Below are 23,011 nucleotides of genomic sequence, written 5' to 3' on the forward strand. Positions count from 1 at the left end.
TGTTCCTCTTCACTCTCACTTGCAAGTTAGAGATAATGAATATACGTGTAAACAAAGGGGACCGGACAGTTCAACCTAACCTAACCTAACGTGTAAACAAAATCTAATTCACCTACAACGTCATTGATGAATCTTTGAAAAGTTTGTGCTGAGGTTCCTCAAGCCGAAAGGCACCCGAATGAACTCAAACATGCCAAAAGGAGTAGTAATCGCCGTTTTATAAATATCTTCTTCTGCCACTGGAATTTGGTGATGAGGTTTAACAAGATCTAACTTTGAAAATATTTTTTATTTCTTAGATTCATATTAAAATCCCGAACATGTGGTAAAGAATTGCGGTCAAGAACAGTAACTGTATGAGGTATTCTAAAATCACCATAGGGGCGCCAATCATTACTCTCTTTTTTGGTACTAAATGAAGTGGTGATGCTACAAAGGAATTTGATGGTCTACAAATTCCAGTTTTTTCAAGAAAATCAAATTCAATTTTAGCTACTTTAAATTTGATTGGGTCTAGACGTTTGGGCTTTGAGAAAGGAAGATTGCCTTCTGTAACAAGTCTATGAACTGTGATATGCTTAACCGGTTTCGAATAATTTGGCTCTGCTATAAGGGGGAAGGAAATTCTTTCAACAATTTTGTGTATTGATCTTCTATCGAAACAAATTTTGAAACAGAGACAATACAATGGTACGAAATTGTGTTAACTGATAAATTTGTTAATGGATCTACTAAACATTTGTTTTTATTATCAATGAGAAGTTTCACCATATCAGCGATCAAAAACACAAAAGAAAATTACCGTTCTTTGCGGGGGAATGTGGCACCCGGGTCGTGGGGCGCGATCGCATGCAAATAAAAGAAAAATAAATAAAGAGAATTAGTAACGAGTAGATAACAATATTTATTCACTTTATAAACAATGGAAATGAAATATTAAATGCACGAGATAGAAAATTTAATTCACACTACAATTGGCAAACTCCAACTTATGAAAGTGATTTACTTGCCGAGAGTAATGAAATTATAAATTTATGTAATTAATTCACTGCACAATTCGCAATGCACTTGGCAAGTTAACATGTATGAGAATTATTAATGCGAATATTAATTAAATGACAATCTCAAATTCTTAATATTAATTAAAATTACACTCTCAAATCACTAAGGTAAAAATATGTAAAATGGATATTTGGTCGGATAACTCACCTGTGAGATAGCTGCTGGCGCTCGAACGTTCTAAAACAGAAGAAAGAGACAAGCCCGCGAAAAAGTCCGCGGCACCTGCCGATAGCTAACTTTCGTTGAGTTTTTCCCCATCAAAGTTAGCTCTCGACTGGTTTTAGCCGTTACCGGTATTAATAATAAAATAACTATTGCGCGCGTTAGGGTGGTCCGAAATATTTAGGCTGGTGGCCTAAACATGCCGGCCCCCTTGCGGCGAGCAACTTGAAACTCGGTGAGTGCGTCAGCAACCTTCACAAGGCAGGATAAACTAAATAAATTAAAATATATGTATGTATGGTTGTATGGTAGGTACGATCTCCGGTGGACATCCGTGCTTTCAATAACGCAGCCTCGCTGAACTGTGGATGAAATAGAAAAGCGTTAGTGTTGAAGTACGTGGGGTTGCTTGGTTTTAATGCACCTGGTTAATTAGATGTACTTTTGAAATTGGTAGGAAATTAGAATAACTCTAAATGATAAATAAAGCGATGTCAGAACATTATTGCTGGAAAGCTCCGGATATTACCAGTCCGAAGACAGTGGGCTGCATGAGAAGCCCATTGACCTTAGCCGGGGTTGTGCCACTGACCATGATGGTGGCGTAGACGTCGGCACCAAGTGTTAGCAGCACCGGCGCGGATCGGTAAAACGTCGGGTCAGCGAGTTTCATGAACTGAAATGATGAGGCGATCGAGGAGTTAATCGTTGCGGTTGGGCTCAGACGTGTATGTCGTGCTACCACGGTAGCCTGGGTCGTGATCCTATCCGTAATTCCATACTTCCCGCGTAACACTAAGGTACCATTCGTAACTCTGGCCATGGTAAGCCGCTCGAGCTGAAGGTCGTTGGCTAAGTGCACGTATATCACGGATGTCGGCGCGCAGGGATCAAGGAGGGCGCGCACCAAATGGAGGCGACCTCCTGTTTCTATCGCGGTAGGAGCAATAGCTGTAAATGATCGGGTAATCGTCGTCGCGTCGTTGGTTGCCCGCAGTCTCCCTGTTCGGAAGCCTGTTGGGATCGCCTGTCGTGGGACTAGAGTCGTGGTAGTACCTTCCTTGCGTGGTGGATACGGGGCCGCTCTGTCAGTGGAGAGTCGGGTCGAGCGGAAAGGACGCGGCTCCGCACCGCCCCGTCGCCCACTGGAATTGCGGTGCGATGGGCGGAAAGGACGTGTCTCCGCGCCATCCCCATGTTTCTTTCATACCTGGTCGCGTTCCTGGTCTGGGACTGCTGTCCGCTTTTCCTGTTGTAGCAGCGGTCGAAAGGATCGTGCTTCACCGTTGGGAGCTGGGGCGATAGCTAAAGCTGCTGCACCTCTCTTCCATTTCTTCCTCCTCATCTGCTACCTGTTGGGCCCATGACCGGGTGTCCTCCGTTATATATATCGAGAGCACCTCGTCGGCGCTTGCTTCCTCGTCGTGCTTGTCGTGGTAGGTAGGGCGTGGCTGCGGTTGCTCATCCTCCATATGCAGCGTAGTGTGGTGTGGTTTCCGGCAGCGGTGGCACCGGTCGCTGCTAGGGCATATTTCCAGCCGATGGAACGGCGATAGGCAATTGGGGCAGTGCCGGTGTATGAGGACGGCCCGGAGGCGTTCTTCTGCCGACATTCCCCTGTACAGCGGGCAGAGTCGTATGCCATGATTCTTCTGGCACAACCGGCAGGAAACGGTGAAGGAGTCAACGCGTCGCTCCGTCTTGTTGCGTTTGACCGAGAAACCCGTCATTTTGGAACGGGAACTTGTTATTATTTGTTTTGCATTCTAGGGGGGTTGGCTGGCGTATGGGCGGAGACTAGAAGCTTAATTCGTTGAGCTTGTGGTTGGTGTACTCGGGATAAGGGATTCATGAGGAATGCATAATCTTATTAGGTTATTCTGCAGAGATTTTATATGCTTGTGGTGGTTGAAACCACTATTAGACTTTTATAAAAACCTTTATATAGATAGTACGTATAAATGTATATTCTATTTTGTTGACTATTTTCAACAGAGTGAAAATTTTTATATTGAAAACAATCAAAAACAGTGAAGATAAGGTTATCGAACATAAACTAAGGCAATTGTGTTTTTTCCCATGTGTTTCCTTTCCTGATGCAGGCAATCAGCGTTTATATGCGCGATCATTTGTGTAAAATATGGTATCACGCGTCACCCGTGTATTTTCAATGCTCTTTGTGATTCAGAGCTGGTTAATAAGATTGTCGTTTAAGCGGCGTCGTTAAAAATAAATGTGCTACAGGCGTAAAAGTGTTCCTCATTCGCCTACCTGGAACACAATTCGTGTTGATTTTGGCAATTTTGGAATGAGAATCACAAATTGTGGTGTGTTTGTTGATTTCAACATAACCCTGGCGGGAATAGAATACCTTACTGAGTGTGGTAATTGGTGGAACGATCAGCTGTTAGCTCTACCACAGAGTTGAGCGACAAAAAATGTATAGTCTTTCCTAAAAATTTTTATTTCCCCTTGTTTGTAGTATCTAAAGCATATATGACATTACTTTATTCTTGCTTGGATTCCAAGCTAAAAGGACTGACGACTATGACATGTTTTTGTTTATGTTTTACATTTTATTTTTCATTAACCTTTTCAACAATAAAAACAATGCAAATAACCCGCAAAAATTATTTCGGTCTCGAGTGGTGCACGTTTTTCACAAGAAAGTTGATTTTGATTGTGTTTTTATGCACCAAATTTTCAAACTAAAACGAAATTTTCATTTGTCAGCAAAAATAAAGATAAAACGGCCGAATGTCAAAACTCTATCGAAATACAAACTGGCTCGTTTGTTTTCAATGAACTAGGCTGTAAGTTTCGTTAGTTTTTGTTTTTTGTTCGGGTACTAACACTCGATTTGGTTGGATCCGACGGATCCGACTTGTGATCCCATGGGATCGCGCGCAATGTGTTTACGGCGTAAGAAAAGACAAGAGCAAATTTCATCGAGTGGCAACCTTGTTTCGTTCATTCAAAATGTCATTCATTCATGGAAATGAGTATACACACATTTTTGAATGAATTTTCATTATGAAGAAAACCCTGTGATGGGTATTTTACCTGCGGTACGATAAATTTCTATAATTATTTCTTTTGTTTCTTTTCAGATATCCATTGGATGAATCATTTGTCTTCATCGTATGATCAACGAACTCTCCGCCAAATTTGTAATTCTTGGCATTTAATAAACCAACTAATCTAGTGTGGATGGTACAGTTCTCAGGCATCTTTATAATACAATATGAGAGTATAAGTAAAATTTTCAAACGAATAGTACCCAAATCTGCGTCCAGTGCAAACACCAGGCCTTCCAAATTTGATTCCACAGAAGAGGTGCTACGCTCGCCAACACGAAAATTAAGAACTCTAAACGATCCTCAATTTCTTGATTCTCTGAGGCTCGTCCACGTTTACGATTGCGATGAAGAAGGTTCATCGTAACCTTCTTCATCGCCATCGTGTGGACGTCGGAGATTCATTATGGAATTGTTTATTTGCCCGTTTAATAAACGTGCACTAACGCAAATTAATAAAATCCACTATGCAAAAATTACAGAATGCTGTAGTGGTGCAGACTTAATGGGAATCTCTTTTTGTAGCTATAGCGGCGGCCAAATTGAGCACACGAATGTGAGACACGCCTGCCTGCTATAAGAGGTTGCTGGTTCCGCTTGTATAGCTTGAGATTTGACTTGACGGTGAGTAACTTTATGTGTAGTAGTTGGTACATAGGTCATAAGCAATGCAAGTGCTATTCGATGATGATGAACCAGAGGCGAACATGGTATTGGTTTGCGGAGAGGCAACGTTTCAGGTATGGTTGAAGGTGGTCAGAAGCGCGACACAGTACATTTCCGCTGTGACGGCCATATAAGCATTGGAGCATGTATATGTTCACCTGTTTGCCAACCCTTAACGTTGCCGAAAAAAAATATGATAACAAACGAAAACCGATTTGATTTAACAATTATAAGCACAATTGTGAGAAAAGCATATTTAAAGTTGAACTATGTTTGTACTAACGCTAAATAAGTTTACGGTGTAATCAAAGAAAGGTGTAAACCAATTAATTTCAATTGGTGCCGTGATCATTTCAGTTTCGTTCGCGTTCTCCCATTGTTGACGTTAAATTTTTATTTTTGTGTGCTATATTTCAAGGCAGGGAAGTAAACGAAGGGATTTTCCTAATGTATCTGGGATGCGTCCACAAGTGCCTTACTTGGCATTACCTACACAATATTGGTGAAGGGTTGACGGATTTGCCATATACCGATTTGGTTATGGCCAAGTGTTTATTGCCGCGCTAACAAATGGAAAATGAAAAGGTGCAAACCACTATTGATTTACTGATATTTTTAGAGTGCACGGCTTTCATGATTCCAGACGCAAGATTGGGTGTCATGTTTTGGGGACTACTTTCCAAAGAATTTTGTAAAGATTTGTTGCAAGAGCTTTCCAACTTGGGTGGGAGCTAAACAATACTCTTGGTGCTTGCATTGGTAGTTGTTGTATTGGTGCACCTGTTACATTGGGAGACCAATTGTTTACCAGTTTATTTATAATCATATTTGTAGTTGTTGTCGTGCCCGAAGTTTGCTGCATCAGTGGTTCTTCGTGATTATTCAACATTAATATATGCGCTTGCTCTGACAAATGAGTCGCTGTTTTCATCTCAGTACGCCCGAGTGTTGTTTGGTTGTCGGGAGTGGGCATTAGAGAATTTGCTTGAAAATATTTCATAACTGTTGAAGTACTGCGGTGTGGCCTCGACACCGACGGGCAGAGCGAGGAATGCATCCTCGTTGTGTGCGCCATCATGCGTGGACAGGACAAACACCGTTCACACGCTGTCGCTTTGTTAAGCGACACAGCTATGAGCATAAAAGGTGTTTATCAAACCATGCCGTTCCTTGTGTTCTAAATTTATTTTCCTTTTTCCAGCGTTCAATGTCTGCTTTATTTTGAAAATTTCGTCTTGGAAAGCTAACTTAAGTCCTATTCTCTACGTTAAATAACGCGATTATTAACTTTATCTACAAACGCTAACAATTGAATGTTCTTTACTTTTTACATAAATAGGAATTCAGCATATTCGTGGACAGAAAGGCGATATAACCACGTCAAAAATGGAATAGCGAGAATCGCGCATCACATGGGATGTGTTCAATGCATAGGTATATATACGGTCTTGCAAGAAAGAGTTTTTGGAAATTAAATGGAAGCAAAAGTTGAGATAGTTTCAACATATGAAGTCTGAACCGAACCATTCATTGTAAACGACTTCTTACACGGGACGAAGTCGCATGAAAGTGGAGTGATGCAAGGTCACACCTGAAATTTATATTTCGGCGTGCAAGATCGGGGGTATGGTTTTTTTGTGATGCGCTTGCTTCAATGGTGACTACCAGCAAATTGATTCGGCCACTGGACAAGGTAGGTTTTGCGAAAATCCATTAACTAAAACCACAATGAATACAAAAAATTTTTTTTTTTACTAGTTAGGCTGACGCTTTGGCATACGGGTTCTGTCTCATAACCGTTGACAATGTTGGTGGGATGTTGAACGCGGAATTAATACGTCAATTGAAAAGGCGCTGTTGTAGATTGTGCGGCTTTTGTCATTGAGAACAAACCCGATTTCTCCTTACAGCAAGCATATAGCCTGGACAGGGAGACTCAGGGTGAGTTTTAAATGAAAAATTTGTGGCTCCCAAAACACGAAACTTTATGCATGTAACCCAGAGCAATGATTTTCTTGGATTATGGCTCACAAACATTTTCCATAGCTGAAAGAAGCAATTTGTAGGTACGGTGCGAGAAACGTTGGCTAAAGGCTAACTCAATTTTTTTAAGCTGGTGCAACACTTTGTAACTATATCCGATGTGACACCGTTTTGCTTCCCCGCTTAATCAGCCTTATATTTGCCGCCTTTGCGTTTTTGCCCTTGTTATATGATTAGATACGATTGCTAACTAAAGAGGAGGTGAGTGTCCGACCTTTTGATATGTATAGTGATTATATAGCTCACCTCATCTTACCAGATGACAAGTTCGGTATATTATTTAATTTTTAGGGTAGTTACAGTGGATGAGTGGGGAGAGTAAGTTGGTCATGGTGGTGCTGAGTCCTTTTAGACTTAGGGGTTTAGGGGTTTTAGGTAGTTTTAAATTTAAATTTTAATCTTTCATAAAAAGCCACAAAGTGCTTTTAAATTTGAACGTTTTTTAATCATTTTGGGGTATGATATTTGCTTCAAATTTTCCGGCTGGGAGCCGTATATGTTCGCACAGTCATATATGTAGATAGTCCTATATATTTGTGCTTATACATATATGTGCGGAGATAGATATGTAGCTTACAAATTCTGCTATTTCGTTTGCAAAACGTTTGAAGGAAAACGTAAAATAATCGAACTGAAACGTTGGTTCGAAGCTAAAAAATGTATGCTTACATAAGTTTTTTTTTTTTTTAAGGAATACATTTGGTTTTTATTTAGAAAACTAAATCATGAACAAGTATTCGGTCTCGACGCTTGCGAAATGATTATTGAAGAATATTCAAATTATTGTTAATATTGAAAACGTTTTCACTTCGTTTCTTTTATAAACTTGAGGTTATTTCCAAAAACATTATAGAAAGGTTTGTTGGGCTTTAACGCATTAAGATTGAATTGTATTAGTAGTACAGCCTAGGGCTGATATTCTGTGGCAGATAGTGGCCTCGTTCGAGTGTTGTTTTACGCGGTTTGTTGGCTTCGTTCGGGGTGAACGAGAGCTGGGGTCTCCCTTTCCCTCGACAGCCTCCCGGCAGGCACTCCCACCATCTCCATCACCCAAGAACGCGAGGTTTAGAGACTAGTGTAGATTCCCGTGGTGAGCCCGGGGATTCCTGTGTGGCATAAAGTGCTTAAGGAGGTGGGAATCCACAAGGGAAGACTCACGCGGCGAATACTTTTGAAGTTAGTTTAGATTGCTAGGTTTCCGATCACGTGACGAGTCCGATGATTCCGACGTTGGCACTGAATGCCGGGGTGGTTTGAAATTCTCAGTAGTAGCCTCGCACGTGGTGTCAGGACTTTTGTGTAATTTGAAAATTGATTTAAAAATTGGTTGGGAATAGGTCCGCTCACGTGGCGAGCCCGAGGATTGCGGTGTGGCACACCGTACTTGGGGAGGTTTTAGCATCCTCAGTGGGAGCTTCCCACGTGGAGTCGGAATTTTTGATTATTCCTAGGTTGCGTTCTTAGGGTGACGCGATGCGTTGGTGGGAGTCCCTGACTGGAAGTCTGAGAGAGGGGGGGGGGGTTGTTATAACGGTTGGAAGTTGCGAGTCTCCCTCACCCTCACCGGAGGGTGGTAGTAGGACCAATTTCGTGATTGGTCTGGTGGTTTGTCCCGCTGCCGTATCCAGTTCGACGACTCGAACTCGGTTATCGGGGCTATAGTGATGATTGGCTATCCGACCCAGTCTCCACTCGTGTCCGGCGGTAAGTGGCTCTAGGTTGGACGGGTCATTTGAAAATGGGCTTAGGGGTCGGGAGTTGAGACAGGATTCAATCCTACACAGGAAGGTGCTAAACTCCTCGAGAATAAATTTATGATCCGATGCGATCTTTTTGAAATGAGTTTTGAAACTCTTGACTCCGGCCTCCCACAGCCCGCCCATATGAGGAGCAGCTGCTGGTATGAAATGCCATGTCAGGGTTTTGTGGGCATATTTAGAGAGGAATGCTTTGAACTCAGAGCGGAGAGCCCTCGACGCACCGACAAAGTTCATCCCATTGTCGGAATAGAGGTTTTTCCGGCATCCTCGTCTGGCGACAAACCGACTAAATGCTGCTAGAAACGCGGTGGTGCTGAGGTCGCTTGTCGCCTCTAAGTGGATCGCCTTAGTTACAAAGCAGACGAATAGGCAGACGATACCCTCAGACATGCGGCATCCTCGTCTGCTGTAAGATTTGATGTCAAACGGTCCGGAAAAAATCCACACCGGTGGTGGTAAATGCCCGAGAAAAGGTAGTACTTTCCGCAGGGAGAATTTCCATGAGTTGCGTCGGGAAACGTTTGAGGAATAGCGTACAGGCCTTGCAGTTGTGAATGATGGATCGAATCATGTTCTTGACCCGAGGTATCCAATACTGTGTGCGTAGGAGCCGCAGCATGAGTTGGTTTCCGCCATGTATGGAAATGGTGTGGACACACTGGACTAGGAGACGGGTGAGTTGGCAGGCGTAAGGGAGGATTATTTCTTCGGCATAGTGGTTGGTTTGGGATATCCTTATGAGTCGAAATTTGGTGCAACTCTGCTTTAAAGGAAGTTTTAGTTTTTGGATGGGTTCTACTCGAGAATCTTATAATGTAGGAGATTACCCGCAACGCCCTTGATAGATCGGAAAACCGATCAAGAATATCCTCGCTATTGTTGATGTTTGTTGCTGCATGCACTTGTACTCGTTTTTCTTCGATGTTTGTGTGGTACTCCTGTTCGCCTTGAGATGGCCATTTCGCTTTGCCTTCTTGCAGCCAAGAAGGTCCTTACCACCACAAAGAGTTGTCGACTAGGTCCGTGGCTGGAAGTCTTCTGCTGGCTAAGTCCGCTGGGTTTGATGCGGACTCGACATGATGCCAAGCTTTATTTCCTACCTTGTCCACGATTTTTGTCACCCTGTGAGCTACAAATGTTGACCAGGAACAAGGGGGTTTTCGAATCCATGCTAGGACGTTGTTCGAATCTGTCCATAGGTGAATGTTAAATGTGCCTAAGTTCAGGTTCTCCATCACAGTTTCAAAAGTCTCAGCCAGCAAGACGGCACCGCATAACTCCAATGTTGGTAATGAAATTGTTTTACTGGTGCCACCCTCGTTTTTGCCATGAGTAGACTAACGTAGATCTTAGCTCGCACGTAAACCATAGCCGCGTAGGCTTTTTCGGACGCGTCACAGAAGCCGTGAATTTCTATATTGTTGGTTGGGGTGAAGTGCACCCACCGAGGTATACGAATCCGGTTAATGGCGGGGTACTCCTGCATAAAGGTTTGCCACCGATCTAGAGTGATTGTGATACCGGTTTATCCCAATCCGTCCCCTCCAGTCAAATGTTCGGCATTTATATCTTAGCTACGATGATAACTGGGGCGAGCCAGCCTAAAGGGTCGAAGAGTTTGGCGATGGCTGATAAGATCGCCCTCTTTGTTAAGATGTCCTGGTTTTCGATTGGTTTCGCTGTGAAATAAAAGTAGTCAGAATGCGCGTTCCAACGGATGCCTAGGGTCGTTACCATGCTCGCGTCCTCGAACTCCAGAAAGTCTTCCGTAAGCCTGTGAGGTTTGGGTATTCCCTGTAGTATCCTACTGCAATTAGAGGTCTTTTTTCGCAGAGGGAATCCTGCTGACCTTAATGCAGCTGTGATTTCATCGCGAGCAGTGATTGCTGCCTCAATGCTATGCCCCCCTGCAAGGACGTCATCGACGTACATACTGTTTCGCAAGATGTGCGCTGCGATTGGCAGCGATGCCTCGACGTCATCTGCAAGTTGATGTAGGTTTATGATCGCTAGATAGGGGGCAACGTTGACCCCAAAAGTTACCGTGTTGAGTTCGTAAATACTGATAGGGTCACCTGCTTTGAGACGAAAAACTATTCTTTGGTATTGGGTTTAGTTTTCTTTTATCCCAATCTGCCTGTACATCTTCTCAATGTCGCTGTTGAAGACGTACTTGTAGAATCTCCATCGAAGGAGTAGTATTGTTAAGTCGGCCTGAAGTACTGGGCCGGTGTGCAGAACATCGTTCAGGCTCGTGCCGTTGGATATCGGGCACGATGCGTTGAACACGACCTTCACTTTAGTCGTTGTGCTTTCCTCTTGATCACCGCATGATGCGGTAAGAAATAGCAATCAGTTGATTTTGGTGGTACTACGGTGTGTACCTTGGACGTGTGCCCTAACGTGACGTATTCTGTAAGTACCCTGTTGTATTCCGTCTGTAGGGCCGGTGTCTTGGATAGGCGTGTCTCGTTCCGATAGAACTGAGAGCATATGCTCTTAAGAGATTGGCCCAAACAGAGGGTTTTTGGGAAGGGCGATGGTTTACCTCCAATCCGAGTTCCTTTCCGTTGTGGTTTTATATAGTGCCTCACAATAGGCATTATCTTCGGTCAGGGCCTTTTCTGTAGGCATGTTTTCAAGTTCCCAGAAATCGGTCAGTTGCTTGTCTAGGCTAATTTCGTTAAAAAGCGATACCCTTGTATTAGTTGGGTTAGGTTCTTCTGCACGACCGGTTAAAATCCAACCGGCGACGGTTTCTTGTGCGAGAAGCATATTTAGAACGTTCTTCCGTATGCCGTTTAGTATTATCTGGGGATAAATGTCGCCTCCAACTATAAGGTCGACTGGTTCATTAATGAACAACCTCTTATCCGCCAGAAAATGATCAGGGAACGCTTGCCGAGTCGTTGCGCTGATTTGGCAAGTCGGAAGGTCCCCTGTTAATTGAGGTAGGACTAGGACCACTGTATCGATGCTTACTAAGGGGTCTGTAAGCGAACCTTACGTAATCGCACACGATTCCTTTACCTGTGCAAATGGTGTATTATTTATTCCTGACTCTTGCACATGCAAACGTTTGGATGGAAGTTTTATTCGCCTTTTTAGTTTTCTGTTATGAAAGAGCATTCGGACCCAGAGTCTATCAGCGCTCTGGCGGAAAATTTTACTCCATTATAGTGTATATTAACACGTACTGTTCCGAATAACACCCCTTTAGTGGTGTTAGCATGACACGAAGAGACGTTATTAGCATTATCTTGTCTTTTTTCAGACTCCATCCTTGCCCTAGCCTGCTGTGTGGTAGAAGGTGTATTGTCGGTGGCGTTTTGAGTCCACCTTTGAGGAGTTGTCTTCGATTGTGCTGTCGGAAGGTGGAGCAAGGTGTTGTGCCTTGCGTGGCACGTGCTGCAATTGAATGGGCTAGTGCAGCGTGTCACTGTGTGTCCACCCGACAGACAATTAAGACAATAACTATTGCTTTTTACAAACTCTATTTTCCCTGACGTAGACAACCTACGGAATTTTTGGCAATTTCGTAATTTGTGCTCCGTACTGTTGACATCTTACATGCCGATTTTGGTACGTTGGCTTGGTAAACCCCAAGTTTTGTTGAGTTTTCCGTTGAATTTTGATTTTTGGGCGCTTTTGTGGTTTTGTTACCCCTGAGGTCAGAAACTGTTTCTAATGTTTGGAAGCGATTGGACAGGAATTTGCCATATCCTCTCATTTCGGTATATCGGTTTTTCTTTCCACTGTCTGCTCCTAAAGCGCTAAGGTAGATTCGGGGAGTTTTGTTGAACACAAGTACGTTATAATTGCATCCCAATTTGTGATGTCAATGTTGAGCCATTGCAGCGCAGAAATGCAATTGTTGATTTCACGTTGCAATTTTTTAATTGATGTTCCACACTCCTGCTCGACTGCCGTCAGATTAAATAAAAGTTTTAGTTGTATGTTGACGAGGATACGTTTATTTTCGTACCTGGCGCTTAGATTTTTCCAGTCGGTTGCAAACCCCTCGTTTGTTAACGAGCATGTGCCCACTATTTCTTTTGCCTCCCCTTGAGTTTTTTGTTTCAGATAATATAACTTCTCGACATCTTTCAGATCGGTATTGAGAATGTAAATTGCCGTGAACATGTATATAAAGGCCGGCCAGGAAAGGTAGTCGCCTTTAAATACATCCGTATCGCAGGGCGGAAGCCGCATTTTATGTCTCCGGCGGGAAGAGTCTTCATCCTTCGCTTCATCTTTTGCCGGCTGTGAGGTGATAGCTACGATTTCAGCCGCCACAGCAGACATGCATTGTAGGTAGCATGCGAAGCAACTTTTATTCTTTCTTATTAGCGAGCTGAGTTCCTCTTTGGACAGCTCAGGATTGCTGAGAAAACTTTCATATGTAGACTTGGTCTTCTTCCATAGTGCCCTTAGCTCCTCTTGCAGTGGTGCAAGGGTGTGCTTGTTCCGGGATTCGGCCGGGGTGGAGTTGAAGTCTGTTCAAACTCAACTATGGAATTAGCCAATCTAATATAAGTCTCCATTGATTTTATTAATTTGAATTTCTTGTTTCTTTAAAGGTGTCGAACTTGGAGGTAAACGACTTAGTGGCGGTGTATATGCAACCGCAGCAAAAACTATAAGTGCGTTTTTTTTTTTTTTTTTGAGTAGTACAGCTATCAATCCGGCTGAGATTGAATTGTGTAGAATCTTTAAAAACACACGGATTGAAATTCTGATCTGATTGAATGTGTTAACACAGATAGCAATCCTTATGTGAATTTAGTGACGAGGATTTAATGTGTGTACGGTGATATAGAAATAAACACAGATATAAATCCTGACGAGGATTTAGTGTGTATAAAGTGATATTACATACAGATAGAAATCCTGACGAGGATTTAATGTGTCTACAGTGATGTGCAATGCAGAGAAGAGATATCGTCTGCAAATATTTAATGTCTCTAAAGGGTGTGTTGGACACAGATAGAAATATTTTCTGACAACTTAGCGTGTCTAAGAAAAATTTTAAAAACGCAAATGTAATCCCAATGTGGATATAATGTCTAAACCTCGAGATTTGAAACACAAATCGAAATCCTTATGTGGATTTAATGTGTGTAACCTAGAGATTTGAAATACAGATAGAAATCCCGACGAGGATTTAATGTGTATACCTAGTGATGTGAAACACAGATAGAAATCCTGCCGAGGATTTAATGTGTATACAAAAAGTGTGAGGTGAGCGCTATCCCAGAGTAGCCAACCAGGGTATCTTTCCCAATATAAAGGAAGCCAATTTGTTTATCCAACTTTACGTGGTAAAGTGAAATTTTAATTATTTTATTAGGGTGTTAAAAATACAAGCGATATAGATTAATTGTGTGAATAAGCCACTAGCCACCCAACGTACTTAGTTAAACTTTTTGGCTTTTAGTATTATTTCAGTTCTCAAACTGAGTAATAAAGTGAATTCTGTGATATATAAGCTAAGGCTATCAAACAAGTGAAAATATGGGTCCTGCAGTAAATTTTTGTCAACGTATGTGGCGACGAGGGGTACAACACAGAGCAGTGATGAGTGTGTGATAAAAAAAAATAAACAAAATTCACTGACTGTCTTGCCTTGAGCTGTGTCGGGTAACCCTTACCACTGGTGGGGGGAATTACCCGATAGTCAAAAGGCGATGGATGTGTTTAAAAAACACGAAATTTAGCAATTTCACTTGCTTTGCCTGTGTTCCTTCTATCACGGAGTGCACTTTCCGTACGTAAATCACGTAACTAAAAAAATGTGCACCACCAAGCAACTTTTTTACCACGTACCTTGAATTTGTGAGTGTGAAGTTATCGAGGTTGATGCTAAAGATGTAATGTGATGAATTGACTATGTTGTATGTGATGATGGACTGTTTATGATGTTGAAAGGTTGTGTGGGATCAGGCATGCTTAACCAACGAACCGATATCATTTCGTTAGGATAATTAACGTTAATAAACGAAACAAAGTTATTTCGTTTCGTTTATTAACGTTAAGAACGTCAAATTAACGAAATGATTTTGTTTCGTTTTCTGCCATATCAAAACGAAATCATATCGTTTGTGTTGATTATTAATTTCAAACTATGCTGGGAAAGCTGATTGATGGCGGAGTCATTAAAGATGAAAGCATTAGTCAAGCTGATTGCAACTTTTCTCATGAATTTTGACAGTGCGAACATTTCTCAGAGTATTTTTGACATTACCACCAACGAATTACACAAAAAAATTACATGGAGTTTGTGTGTGTATGTCCGCTCGCTGTTACCACCTTTTGGCTTCACCATGGCTATAGCATTGCCAGCACAATTCAAACATAAAGTATCACGTTTTTGTTAACGTTTTTAACGTTAATGAAGGCCTTTCGTTTCGGTTAAAAACGAGATGCAATTTATCTTGATAATTTCTTTATCGATAATATTTCGAAGTGTTTCAATGGAAACGGTGAAAATTTTTTGATAAACGATTAGCTTAACGTTAAGGTGCATCCCTGTGTGGGATGTCGTGTGCCGACGTGATGTGATGCGATCTCGAGGTGACAATGATGTTAGTGGACTGTATGATGTGATTTCGATGTGATGGGATGCTTTATATTGTGAGATGAAGCTATTGTACAGTATGATGTGATGATTTGTATTGACGAGTTTGCATAAACTCGTTAAGTTTTCTCGCTTTGCTCACTCCTGGTGGATTTTAATTTGTTTGTGAAGATGATATATTTTATAAATAATATCTTAGCTCTCAGGTTTTCCACACGTGCTGGTTATTTTATGATGGTAAAAATGTGCTGTGTTTCGGAATATTAACTTCCTCGGCTCGAAGGATCAAATTTTGGGGGGGGGGGGAATGTGGCACCCGAGTCGTGGGGCGCCATCGCACGCAAATAAAAGAAAAAATATAAAGAGAATTAGTAACGAGTCGATAATAATATTTATTCACTTTATAAACAATGGAAATGAAATATTAGATGCACGAGATAGAATAATTAATTCACACTACAATTGGCAAACTCCAACTTATGAAAGTGATTTACTTGCCGAGAGTAATGAAATGGTAAAGTTATGAAATTAATTCACTGCACAATTCGCAATGCACTTGTCAAGTTAACATGTATGAGAATTCTTAATGCGAATATTAATTAAATGACAATCTCAAATTCTTAATATTAATTAAAATGACACTCTCTAATCACTAAGGTAAAAATATATAAAATGGATATTTGGTCGGATAACTCACCTGCGAGATAGCTGCTGGCGCTCGAACGTTCTAAAACAGAAGAAAGAGACAAGCGCGGGAAAAAGTCCACGGCACATTCCGATAGCTAACTTTCGTTGAGTTTTTCCCCTTCAAAGTTAGCTCTCGACTGGTGTTTGCCGTTACCGGTATTAATAATAAAATAACTAATGCGCGCGTTAGGGTGGTCCGATATATTTAGGCTGGTGGCCTAAACACCCGCCTTAAACCTGAATTAACATTTACAAGTTTTTTCCATATGTAAAAATCGTTTAACCATAAGCTGCTGTTAAGATAATATCTGATGATTTTTTTGTACACGAGAATTTCGAAGCTGGAAACACTGAAATTTCTGCCCCACTATCAGTCAAAAACTTTAACTTGTTTTCTTTGTTAAATATAAATAAGCGACGAGTTGGTATTTCTGAAATTCCGTTATTTGCCGCTGCAGCAACGCACAGTGGCGCCTTTTGAGTTTTTTCTTTGCAAAAATCATAACTTTTGAACCAATGAAGATATTATGAAGATTTATTGTGTGAAAGCTAAGAATGTCACAGATACAGGGTGCTTCAAAAAAATCGTCAGAATTGAAAATTTTTAGAAAAATGCAAAAACAAAATGTTTTTAGTAAAAAATAAAAAAAATAAAATGAGATTTGTCTTATAATGACGTATTTAAGCATTAAATAAGATAAACTAATGATTTTGATAAGATAGCGTGGCACTGCCCACTTATGATAAAAAGTTTTATCTAAGTAGTCACGTAACCAATAACTGCCAAAATCGATAGACGTATTGTTTCTTTTAAATGGCAATACTCTTATAAAACTCAAATGTCCGTTTTTGGTGCCACAATAACAAGGTGCTTCAAAATTCACCGTAAAATTTTACATTTTTTTTTTTTTTAATTTACAAGCCAAATATGTATTTTATTAATAACTAAAAGTTATTGAAAGTGGTTCAATGAAATTTAATTTGAGCTAAGGATTAAACAGCCAACGAATTTTGGAAAACGGGAGTGGCACTGCCCATTTATGCTAAAAAGTTTGATCTTAGTAACCGCTTTACCAATTTGTACCAAACTCGATAGACGTATTGATTTCTATAAAAATTTAATACTCGTTTGAAGGCGAAATGCCTAAGTTTTAAAATAAATTTGATAAACTTTAGAGAAATGCAATAACGAAAAGTATATATTTAAAAATTACTAAATTAATTAATTCTTTTATTTGAAATAAAAAATTAACTTGTAAAAAGATATCTTATTTTTCAATAAAGTAACAAAATTGATTAGTAAATCTCTTTTTCATTGTTGTGATAAGAAGTGAAAAACTTATTTTATCTTAACATAGTCATCGTCACTGGAACATATATCTAACAAAGCAACCATTTCTGAGCTATACGCATCTGTAAGATCTTTTTGTGTTCTTACATACATCATAGATGATATGACTGTATCAGAAGAGATAGATAACATGTTGAAAAGGTCTTCGTTTTGTCTAACTCGTGATACTTTGCAGGTGTTCATACATCTGTATATTATGTAGTCCTTGTTCTTAGATTATTGAGCTTCTTTAGACAATTCTCCTAATGGTAAGCACTGGTATTCTATTAAATCTTTTCCGTGTGCTAAAATGTTATGTACCGTTTGTGTAAGTTTCTTCTCAGGATACTTTTGATGCAGCAACTCTGTAGTTCTAGATGCATATTCTCCAAATTTGGGTCCATTAACTGGTTCATGGTAGTTTAAAATATTTAAAATTACTCCCAATATTTTCACAATATCTCTATCAACTTCTGTTATGCGAGCAGTCACTTCATCGTTTTCAAAAAATCTTCTTGAGGAGTTACCCTCATTTATATTTCCGTATCCATACTTTGGACAGTCAACTCTAAGCCTAATCTCTTTATAGAATGCACCCTGAATTATTTTTTTTCTCCTTACATGTTGTATTGTCGTCGAAAACTTCTCCTTGTTGTGGTAGTGTATAAGCCAACTTCAAAACAAATTCCATACATCTTATCCTAGCATGTAAAGGAGATATTCCATACTCATAATTTAGATTGTCAGTTATTGAATCATCAAGATTTTCAAAGTCCTTTTGGCTCTTCTTACAAATTGGACATTTCATTGTAGATGTCGTATTTGTTATTAAGTTCAAAACTTTTCCATCGACCATTGTTAGAAGAAAATCATGCTTTATTGTAATGACATTCCCCTCTTCAATTTCAATTATTGTTGGTTCTAATTTGGCAATTTGATTTTTTATATCACTCACTTTAGCATTTATGAGTTCCGAAGACTCCTTCTCGTATTTAAATAATATCGGGCGGCACAATATAGTTGATGACGGACGTGGATTTTTCCAATATTCTGAAGCTTCATCTTTTAGTCGTAATGGAACAATAGAAGCCATAAATATATTACTATCTGTAATTATTTCATCGTCTACATTTATTCTTTGTTTATATGCGCTTTGTCCTGATGATCCACCACATCCTCACTTAGTTATCAATCCTAGCTCCTTTGGCAGTGATTTCAAATTTTCTTCAGTAAAACTTTGAAGGAGTTGTGTAGAAGTATGATCCATTAGGTTGTAGCTCAATGCCATCTGATAGTTCGGATATTTTGGGACTTAGAGGAACTGCTTCTTTCTTGGCTTGAGTAATTTTTTTGTATCCAGGTAAAATATCGGCATTACGTTGCAATAATGACTTACGCAACATAATATATATTTTATTCGTTAAATCGAGATCTATAAACAGCGCCAAAGCTTCTTCGGGAGTGTATTTCCTAGGTAGCGCATTTGGTGGTGTGGGAATGCTGTTTTTGATCCTCATCAGTCGCACTGGACTTGCTACCGCAAGTGCTTCTATTATATGAGACTTCACGTTTTCTTTGTCTTTTTTATATTTAATAGCCAGTGCTTCTGAAAGATGATTCGTGGCCATAGCTTTTGTGGTATCAGACAACTTCCTTATCCTTGTTTAGGTAGAACACTTTTCTATGGGTTTTGTTGGTCTCCCTCTAGTTGGATTGGTTGACGTGCTAGGCGTTTCTTCGTCCAAAAAAGTTTTGTCAGCTAGCAACTTTTCATGCTAACTTTGAAATTTTGAATTGTTACGATAGACGTCCTTCCATTTTATTTCTATCATAATGTATTGTAAACCATTTTTTTCTTCCAGGCCTTTCTTTTCTTGAATGCTTGTTTCACTCGCTAATTCTCTCATAATAGCCTCAACGAAGTCCCGTCTTGACTTTGTAGATTTAAACACCGCAAATAGTTTCGAGTTTTCTAGATACATATTAGAATTGGCTTCGAGTGTATCTGACTAAATATTAAACTGTGAACTATATTTAAAAACTCTATTCACTTTATTTAAATAAACAGAATACTTAGTTCCTTAATCTCCAAAAGACGAATGATAATTTGCATTGTATGGATAGCTTTATATACCTACTCAAATTATTAAAATGAATTTCAGGTATACAATTCGTAACTAAAAAAATGTATGTTGTTAACATGTTCCAATAACAAAAACGACCTTACAGCCGTACTAAATTATATATACCTGCTCAGGCGCGTATTTATGCCCAAGGTTGTTTAACTTTATTTGATGTAAAAAGTGAAGCTGCAGCTGGACGCAGGTAGACTTTATGAATTTAGGTAACTGAATATTTCACAAATAACTACTGTTAATTTGACGGAGCACATATTTTAACATTTTTTTGTTTTCCATTAAAGTTTTAAAAAGGCCCTAAAAATAGGCATTTCGAAAAACAGGTATATCCGCCAACTTTTACCAAAAAAAAAACAATTTTTTTTTTTGTTTCAACCCTAATTAAATTATCTTTAATTGCTATACAAGAAAACGACAACTGGTCGCCTTATTTACTCACAAAACCATTTTAAATACAACGAAAAAGAAGAAAATTTTCAAATTTTTCCTAATGTTGAAAATTGGTCAATTTTGAGCGGCTCTACTTGGTAAACTATAATTTTCTGTTAAAAACAGTTATAAGTTCTTGATCCCTGGAAAATTCTTTATTAGAAACATGTATTACATTCAGCGAACGCTTTCATTTTATTTGATTTTTGCCATGCTTTAACGGCAGAGGCGCCACTGTGCAACGGAACATTTTAGTTTGTTGGATTACAGTTTTTCGCAAACGCACATGGTTGTTCACATCTCCTTTCCCAATTTGTAATGATTGATTAATGATGAGATCTCGAACGATATCTAACAGGACTTCTAAAATTTCTTCTACTTGTTGAACGTGATCTTGAATAATTCTGACTAATGTCTTTCTTAATTTCACTAAATTCCAAAGATAATTTTTGAAAACTTTCACAAATTAAAGATGTTTTCCTAACCAAATTAGTAGTAATAGGATTTTCTCCTTTAGAATTTTGAGAATTGTTTATCAAAGCAATTTCATTTTTACTGGTAACTTCCCAAACGTTATCAGCTAATTTAGTTAAATCACTTATGTCATTGAAGTTCGAACTTAAAAAAATTATATTCAAGTTTTTGGGTAATTTTCGCATCCAAAATGTCTTTAAAATTTCTTGGCTAAAATTAGAACCATAAAGTAGAACTAACGATCGGTAAAATTCCGAAGGTTTACTTTCACCCATTTCAGAATCGGACAACACTTTATCTAACTTCGCATTCTCACTTAAGGAATGTCTTTCAATCAAAATTTGTTTTAATGCAGAATATTTATTTATTTCTGGTGGATTAGGTTTGGTTAGGTTGATCTGGCCGGTCGATGAGGACCTCACATAGACTGAATAAGTCCGCAGTGTTACCAGAAGTTTGTTTTAACGACCAAACTGAAAAACCCTATCAAAAACCAGGAGCTATGTTATAAAATAACTCCGTCCTCTTGGCAAATACTAGCAGCTTTCTGGGACTTAAGCCAATTGCTGCTTATAGATCTGACAGGTGTATCAATCCTAATAGCCGGAGTCTTAGCCTGACAAGCGCAGGGCACGAGCACAGAACGTACTCGATCGTTTCCTCCTCCAGCCCGCACCTCCTACATATGCTATCACTGACCAACCCTAATTTAAAGGCATGTGATGCCAGCGCATATAATTATACATGTCACTTCTTAATATCAAATATGTAACTATAACCCTTAAGATCGTTTACTTAATGTTTTACACTGCACATTCGTTTTGTATAAGACATACTATTTTTATATGCACTGCTATTTGCTATTTAGTCTGTTTAAATTGCTCAATTTGTGGACTGCGTTTACTGCGACATCTCTACTGGAAATATAAGGTTATGCGTACCCTGCTTGGATCGATCATGTGCACCTCTCGCCATCGCTTAATTTCGCCTAGTCTATTTGGGACGTCTACGGAGCAAGCTCCAAGGGATGCGCCCTTTTTAGGTAGTTCATCCGCTTTTTCATTCCCATCTATTCCCATATGTCCTGGGACCCAATATAGATGTATGCTTCTCCCTGTCCCGATTCTCTCCAGGGACTGCTTACACTCTAATACTAATTCTAATGGGGCGAGCGCCCCATCCCCCTCCCCCCCCCTGTATCCGCCATTGGATGTAGCTGACGTAATTTGATGGCTGCCTAATAACTTTGTTAATTCTGTAAACAATTTTGAAATAAATTGAGCACCCTGATCAGTAGTTATTTCTAGAGGTACACCAAACCGATGTATATATTCACGTAAAAATTTATTTGCAATTGCTTCTTGGAAAAGAAATTTCCCTTAATCCGTATGCTTCTGGCCAACGTATGAACCTATCAATAATAGTTAAAATACAGCGATGTCCCTTTAAAATAGGTAAAGGTCCTATAATATCTAAATGAATATGTTCGATTCTTTTGTTCGGCATTGAAATTTTACTAACTGGTGACTTCGTATGTCGATAAACTTTAGATTTTTGACAACTAATCAATTCTTTGGACCAACAATTAATTTCTTTATTCATATTTGGCCAAAAATATTTTTTTTATAATTAGACGGCGAGTAGCTTTAGTACCCGGATGGACTATTCCATGTAACTTATCAAATACTGTTTGCGTAAATTATTTGGAACGAACGGTCTAGGACAATCTCCGGATGATTCACACCATATATTGAAATTTAAAATATTCAAGGTTCGAAACGAGCTCAAGGCCAGAGCAATATTTTTTTTTTTTTTCTGGACTTGAGCTCGTTTCGAACCTTGAATACTTTATCAATAGGCAGATAAAACAAAAACAATTTAAAATGTTTAATATTAAGGCAAATTGCTAATGATTCTCTATCAAAAGCACTATATTTCATTTCAGTAATAGTTAACCATACCAATAAACTTTTTTGTTTGTTTAACGGATTTTGGTAGTTCAAAATCTCGATAAACTTTTATTTTAATTTCAGATGGGCGTATTCCTAATTCAGAAATACTAAGCCCTAGAAAATCAATTCTAGTAACACCAAAAATGCATTTATTTGGTTTAACATTCAAACCATGTTCAGACAAACGTTCAAAAAATATACGGAGATCCTTAAAATGTTCTCTTCACTCTCACTTGCAAGTTAGAGATAATGAATATATGTGCAAACAAAGGGGACCGGACAGTTCAACCAAACCTAACGTGTAAACAAAATCTAATTCACCTACAACGTCATTGATGAATCTTTGAAAAGTTTGTGCTGAGGTTTCTCAAGCCGAAAGGCACCCGAATGAACTCAAACATGCCAAAAGGAGTAGTAATCCCCGTTTTATAAATAACTTCTTCTGCCACTGGAATTTGGTGATACGCTCTAACAAGATCTAACTTTGAAAATATTTTTTATTTCTTAGATTCATATTAAAACCCTGAATATGTGGTAAAGAATAGCGGTCAGGAACAGTAACAGTATTAAGTATTCTAAAATCACCACAGGGGCGCCAATCATTACTCTCTTTTTTGGTACTAAATGAAGTGGTGATGCTACAGAGGAAATTGG

At 39.4% G+C, this 23,011-nt stretch overlaps 1 protein-coding gene across 7 annotated transcripts in view; it reads right to left on the reverse strand.

Annotated features, from left to right (window-relative positions):
• Positions 1–23,011, reverse strand: part of LOC137236868 (uncharacterized) — a 1,561,671-nt gene that overhangs the window by 1,442,056 nt on the left and 96,604 nt on the right. The window contains exon 1 of one of the 7 annotated variants that reach the window (XM_067759921.1): positions 16,045–16,119. The exons of the other annotated variants lie outside the window; for them this stretch is intronic. The gene's annotated coding sequence lies outside the window, so the exon portion shown is untranslated. Of the gene's footprint in view, positions 1–16,044; positions 16,120–23,011 lie in introns of those variants that run through there. 7 annotated transcript variants of the gene reach the window in all.

This window comes from Eurosta solidaginis, chromosome 1 (genome assembly GCF_040869045.1).
Source record: "Eurosta solidaginis isolate ZX-2024a chromosome 1, ASM4086904v1, whole genome shotgun sequence".
Taxonomy (NCBI): Eukaryota; Metazoa; Arthropoda; class Insecta; order Diptera; family Tephritidae; genus Eurosta; species Eurosta solidaginis.